Source organism: Peromyscus leucopus, chromosome X, assembly GCF_004664715.2.
Source record: "Peromyscus leucopus breed LL Stock chromosome X, UCI_PerLeu_2.1, whole genome shotgun sequence".
Taxonomy (NCBI): domain Eukaryota; kingdom Metazoa; phylum Chordata; class Mammalia; order Rodentia; family Cricetidae; genus Peromyscus; species Peromyscus leucopus.
Window position 1 is genome coordinate 20,246,295 of NC_051083.1, and position 6,618 is coordinate 20,252,912.

Here is a 6,618-nt window from a genome sequence, read left to right on the forward strand (position 1 = left end):
CAAACCAAAAAAAAAAAAAAATGACAATTAAATTTGCAGAGAAATGGATAAAACTAGAATAAATTATTCTGAGTGTGGTATACCAGGTTCAGAAGGGCAAATATGGTATGTGATAGATTGTATGTGGATGTTAACTGTTAAGTCAATGATAACCAAGCTATAATCCATAGAACCACAGATAGTAGGTATAGAATAAGGGACTAGAAGGAACAGACAGATCTCATTAGGAAAGGGAACAGAATAGATGGTTATGGATCAATCAGGGGTGCTTGAAAGGGAGGATCAAGTGGGGCTTGGGAGGGAAGAAGAGGTGGGAGGAGAGAATACAGGAGAGACAGCTAAAATTAAAGGGCATTTGAGGGATAGTATTGAAATCTAATATGGTAGAAACTTCCTAAAATATTTACTTATAATGAAATGGAATCACCAAATAATGGGAGAGACAAGAGTCTCAACTGGACATCTGTTGTCACAGAACAAAGCTTCCAGTACTGAGACTGGATTACATCTAATTGAGTTATTGGCTAAAGGGGACCCATGAGAACCCCCAAACAACCCAGGCTGTTGCCAGGACTATAGGTTGCTCTCCACATCTGGACAGCAAGGCCTCATTGCTGAAGACAACACCCACACAACTCACTGAACACGGAGAAGTCAAGCTGGTGATTACATGGAGCCTTCCCCACTACGTTCCAGCATCTGTGGTACAGAAATGTACTCTGCAGGCTCTCACAAGAGAAATGTAAACTCCAAGCCAGCCACCAACCCTCTGTCTACAATGTGTCCTGCCTGCAGATGTGCTAGTGCAATGGAGGCACAAAGCTTGTGGGAGAAACCAACTAAGAACTGATTTGACTTACGGGGCACTCTAGATGGAACCTCTTCCTTCTGTTGGTTCTTTTTGTCCAACTTCAATGTGATAGCTTTTGTTTTTATCTTATACTTACTTTGTTATATTTTTAAGACTGAATGAATGAAAAGCTAACCACTGGGGCGAAGGTTAACAACTCAACTATCACTTTTACCTGCTGAGAGAGGAGGAGCACCATTTTCCCCCGGTGGAGTGGCACTGGGTATACCCGGGGCAGGCCTTTTGTTCAGGAGTAGTAGACCAACATGTAATGGACTTCACAGTTTGTGAATTATATTTATTCTCATATTATATCTGAGTATTAGCTTTTAGGGCTTAGATGGGCATGCTCAATCTGCATATCCAGAAAGGTTGGGTATAGTTAGTGAGTAAGAGAGGGAAGGATTTCCACAGGAAAGGCACTACACTCTGTACATCAGGCAGGTCTCAAATTCACAGAGATCCGCCTGCCTCTGCCTCCTCAGTGCTGGGAGTAAACCTTTTGCCATACCATTTGTTGAGATGCACTCTTTCCTTCAGTGTGTATTTTTGGCATCTTTGTCAAATATCAGATGGCTGTACTTGAGGGATTACCATACCAGTCTTCAAGTTATATTATAGATCTATTGTGATAAAAATATCACGGTGCTGGCAAAGCAGATATATATAATCAAACTCCAGTCATTCAGCTTGCACAGCTAATGCCTTTGCCCACTGAGCTATCTCTGGCTTGAAAGTAACAGTTTTTAAAAATGAGTTTTAGATTATTTTTATTTTATGTGTATAGGTGTTTTGCCTGCAAGTATGTCTGCCTATCACATGTGTGCAATGCCTGTGGAGGTCAGAAGGTGGCATTGGATCCTCTGGAACTCTAGATACAGACTGTCTTGAGCTATCACGTGGGGACTGAATCTGGGTCCTGTATAAGAGCAACAAGTGCCATTAACCACTGAACCATCTCTTTGGCCCCCCCATATTTTTATGAGACATGATCTCACAATGTAACGCCAGACATCCCAAACCTTGCTATGTAGACCAGGCTGGCCTTGGACACAGAGACATCTTCCTGCCTCTACCTCACATGTTCTGAGATTAAAGGCATGTGTCACTACACTGGACTAGGTAAATTGTTTTCAGTTTTGTTATTTTCTTCTAGACAAGGTTTCTCTGTGTAACAGCCTAGCTGTCCTGGATGCTGTTTTGTAGACCAGGCTGGCCTGCCTGCCTCTGCCTCCTGAGTGCTGGCATTAAAGGTATGGGCCACCAAGCCTGGTTGATATTTTTATTAGGTATATAAATTACTTACAGAAGAAATTATTCATTCTTAGCATGTCATAGAACACTTTAGCTGTAATACCAAGTTTATATACTCATGAAACAATATTTACAACACTCTGAGTGGGAGTGTTGTACTCTGAAATGCCATATATACTTAACCAAATATCAAAAATGAACTCCCAATATTACTCTATAGCACTTTAAGAACATCAATTACCAAAACTTATAAGTAAAGAGGTAAATACATAAACAATCAAGGGACTCATGGGGAAAGCTGTTAAAAAGTGACCTAACTGCCAATACCAAATGGCCGGGATATTAAATAACTTTACTGGCTTGTTCTATCAAATCTTACAAGTATATTATTTAAATTCACCTAGAAACCACAGACTAATTTCACAAGAATCAGAAACTATAGCACATCTGAAACAAGATCATAAGGATTCATGAGGATAGCGACTACTTGTTGACATTCACTCTAGAATCTGGGTAGGCATTCCAGCCAACACAAGAGAAAGATAATGGTGAGTCTGACCCACCAGAGTGCTCAACAAAGCTCCATGTATCTTTCTCAACTCTGATTTGTCATATACTATAGTGACTATCATTAGCTGCTGCAGCTCTTAAAAGAAATAGCAGATAACGTGTATAAGATTCTTGAAGAAGTTCATATCCAGAGGGACACAAAACAAAGACATCAATGTGGGAAGGAGATTAGTTGTGAAGCAGGGGTGGACGGGGGAGGGAGGGAGATAAGAGTGCAGGGGCTGAGAGCAGTCAGAATGCATGGCATATACGTATGAAATTGTTAAAGAACGCATTTCATTTCTGAACTGTTCATATACCTTAAACAAATAACACCATTTCTAAAAACCAACAGTAACAGTTGTGCATTGGAGGCAGTGATTGTGCAACTATGTAAATATACAAATAATCATTGAATTGTGTATTTAACAAGAGTTAAAGTTTTTTAAATTAGCTTATTCATTAACACAAGACTTTGTTTTGATTGATTCTCCACTCTTGCCCATCTCTCTGACCCTCTGTTTCCCCACTGTATCCTTTCCCTCTCAATCTTCGCCTTCCACTTTACTATCTCACGTGTTCTCTTGTCTTCTACACCCCACCTCTTGAAGCCTCCTTTTCTCTATCATGAGTCTACCTTATGGTTCATGAACTATGGAAATTTCATAGTAAAAATAACATAAAATGCAGACGATGCTTTGAGTACTATGATAGTCACTGCTGCACAGCTAACTGCACTGTGAAGAGTTGCAAGAGCCAGATCACTAACGTCTATTCAACTACACATCATCTGAAGAGCTACCGTTTGTCATGCTGGTACCAGAAATGCAGCCGGGAATGGCACCCTGACTCTGAATCTGGAGGAATTCCCAGGCTGGTAGGACATCAACCAAAACACAGAACAAGTTAATTCAAGTAGAGCAGGAATTGTGGAAAGGAGTTAGAGAAGCATTCCCTGAGCACCTGGCACACAGAGATCTGGGACTAGAATGTGGTCTGTTTCCCAAATAGCCTGGTCTCTGAGGGAGATGAGAACCACATAACCACCAGAGAAGGAGGACAAAAAGGAGGAGAGGGAGTGAGAGGGGAGGTGAGGGGAGGGAGGAAGCCACCCATTCTCAAGCAAGCACTCGCATGAAGCAGGAAAAGTACCAAGGAGGTCTTGAGCTACCCTGTGGGTGCTGGGAATTGAATCTGGGTCCTCTTCAAGAGCATTAAGTGACCTGACCAACAGAACCATTGCTCTAGGCCCCCAATATCTTTATATGAGACATGGCATTACTACATAGGACTAGATATCCGGAAACTTGCTATGTAGACCAAGCTGGCTTTGAACTCAGAGAGGTCTTCCTGCCTCTGTCTCCTGAGTTCTGGGATTAGAGGCACGCACTACCATACTGGGCTTGTAAGATATTTCATTAGGTATATAAATTACAACAGAAAGTGTTCTTTCTCAGCCTGCCACACAACACCTTAGTTTCAACTTACTCATCCTTCCCAATAACCTGGGAAGCTCCAGCTCTCCCACGAGGTCATATAACATTCTTCCTCTTCTCTACTGGAGGTATGCCAGTCTGGGTGGGTTTTATTCTTCCAGTCCTTTCCTGAGCAGGGGCAGAATAGGGTGAGAAGATTAGAAAAAAATACAACTGAATACAACAAACTCTTCTATGAGACACTTTTGTTAATAATTTTAGATCCCTCTCTAGTTTCTTAGGGTCTGATGGGGGGAAAGACATAAAGTAATTTAACTAGTACACAATGTGATAAAATTCTGGAAGGGGAGATATTACAAAAGAGGGACCATATCCTGTGTGGGGTTAGGGTGGGTTTCTCAAGGGTGATAATCTGAACTCAATAGCCAATGCAGCAAATGGTTGGCTAGATAAAGCACTGGAGGTTGGACTTACTATAGTTCTGCTTAGTCCACTGACTGACTGACTGATTTTGTGTGGGGAAAGAGTATGTGTGCCCCAGCACATGGGAGGAGGAGGGAGGAAAATTTGCAGGAGTTGTTTTTCTCTTTCTACCATAGGGCTCTCAGGGATTGAACTCAGGACGTCAGGCTTGGTGGCTAGCACCTTTACCCACTTAACCTGCCCACTGTATCTCTATTTTAGATACTTTCTAGAAGAATTGGGAACCATCTTCAATTGTTAAAAGATGGTTAACTATACCACAACATACCCACACTTTCCAATTCTATGCAACACGATTTTTAGCACTTAGCACACCAACTCCACAATGTTACACTAGTTGGCAATCAATAAACATTTACTGAGTGAATGAATGAATGAATGAATGAATGAATGAATGAATGAATGAATGAATCCAGACTGGGTAACAAATAGCACCGAAAAAAGGTTTAATAGATGTACTGGCTAGTTTTATGACAATTTGACATAAGCTAGAGTCATTCTGAAAGAGGGAACCTCAACTGAGAAAATGCTACCAGACTGGCCTGTGGGAAAACCTGTGGTATATTTTCTGACTGATGATTGATGGAGGGTGGAGCTCAATGTGGGCAGTGCCACTCCTGAGCTGGTGGTTCTGGGTGCCGTAAGAAAGCAGGCTGAGCAAGCCACGAGGAACAAGCCAGTAATCAGTGCTCCTCCATGACCTCTGCATCAGGTTCTGTCTTGGGTTCCTTTCCTGACTTCCCTCAGTGATGGACTGTGATGTGGAAGTGTAAGATGAAATAAATCCTTTCCTTCCCAAGTTGCCTTTGAGTTTTATCACAGCAACAGAAACCCTAATTAAGACAATATTACTACATACAGGACTGCTATAGCTAATAATCTAGAATGTGGGTGAGTTTGACTCCAGCACACATACTTTTATACTGCCAAGTCATCCCCAAAATGGGGAAAAAGTAAATTGAGTGGTTCAGATGGGGAACAGGCAAATGAACAAGAAATGTGTGAAAAGATGTCCAATCTTATTAATAATCAAAGAAAAACAATGAAAGTAACACAGAGACAATAGGTACTTGTAGTATGTATAGTTTTAACAATGATTTATGCATCTGATAATAGAACTGGTAAATTTTCTCCCTGCCCCGTGTGTGTGTGGTGGGGAAATATACCATATGTATAGGGCAAACTGTCATATCAACATCGAAATCTCTTTATGCTTTTGTAGCAGAAATTATTTAAAATTCTATTTATTTTATATGTGTGTAGGAGAGGGGCAACACAGAACATGTGGAGGTCATAGGAAACTTTGTGGAGTTGGTTCTCTCCTCTAACTTGACATGGTTTCCCAGAACTGAACTCGGGTGAGCAGGCTTGCGTTGCAAGCACTTTTACTTGATGCGCCGTTTCACAGGCCCAGGAGAACAGTTTCATCAATATTCCAAGTTATGTATTGCAATGTTATTCCAAAAGCAGAGGGGGAATCCCTGGGACTCTTCTACATTTCCATCAATGAGGGAATGTTTAAATGAATTACCACACCTTTGGATGCCTTAGTATGACAACTCCACTGAACAGTGGAGTTATATGGAAAGACCTCCATTGTTTATTGGCATATGGCCATGTGGAAAAAGGAATGGCACATAATATGTTGAACATCATCTTATTTATGTATATACTATTAATGATAACAACTTGCTACAGAGATGAAATTACCTAGTTATAACATAGTCCCATTGCTCTAGGCTTGAGAAAGGAATGGAGAATAAGAAATGAGAGAAAAAATTAAAAGGGATAAGGAAGAGGTATTAGGAAACAGAGAAGTCCAAAATTTTAACTGTACATTCTAAGTTTGTAGCTGGGCTATGTACTTGCTGGTTGGGTAATTATCAGTAGGTTTTCTTCCCCCTCCCAAGCCTTAGTTTCTTTATCTGTAACATAGAGATAACAGTGCCTCTGTCTTAAGGTTTTTATGTGGCTACGTAATCGATGTAAAGCAATTAACAGCGTGGGGTACAGAGTAATGGCACTAAATCAACACTTACTGTTATT

At 40.9% G+C, this 6,618-nt stretch overlaps 1 long non-coding RNA gene across 4 annotated transcripts in view; it reads right to left on the minus strand.

Annotated features, from left to right (window-relative positions):
• Positions 1 to 6,618, minus strand: part of LOC119086632 — a 30,186-nt gene that overhangs the window by 18,680 nt on the left and 4,888 nt on the right. For all 4 annotated transcript variants that reach the window (XR_005089966.1, XR_005089963.1, XR_005089964.1 and 1 more), the window contains exon 2: positions 4,142 to 4,257. This is a non-coding gene — a long non-coding RNA (uncharacterized LOC119086632). The remainder of the gene's footprint in view (positions 1 to 4,141; positions 4,258 to 6,618) is intronic.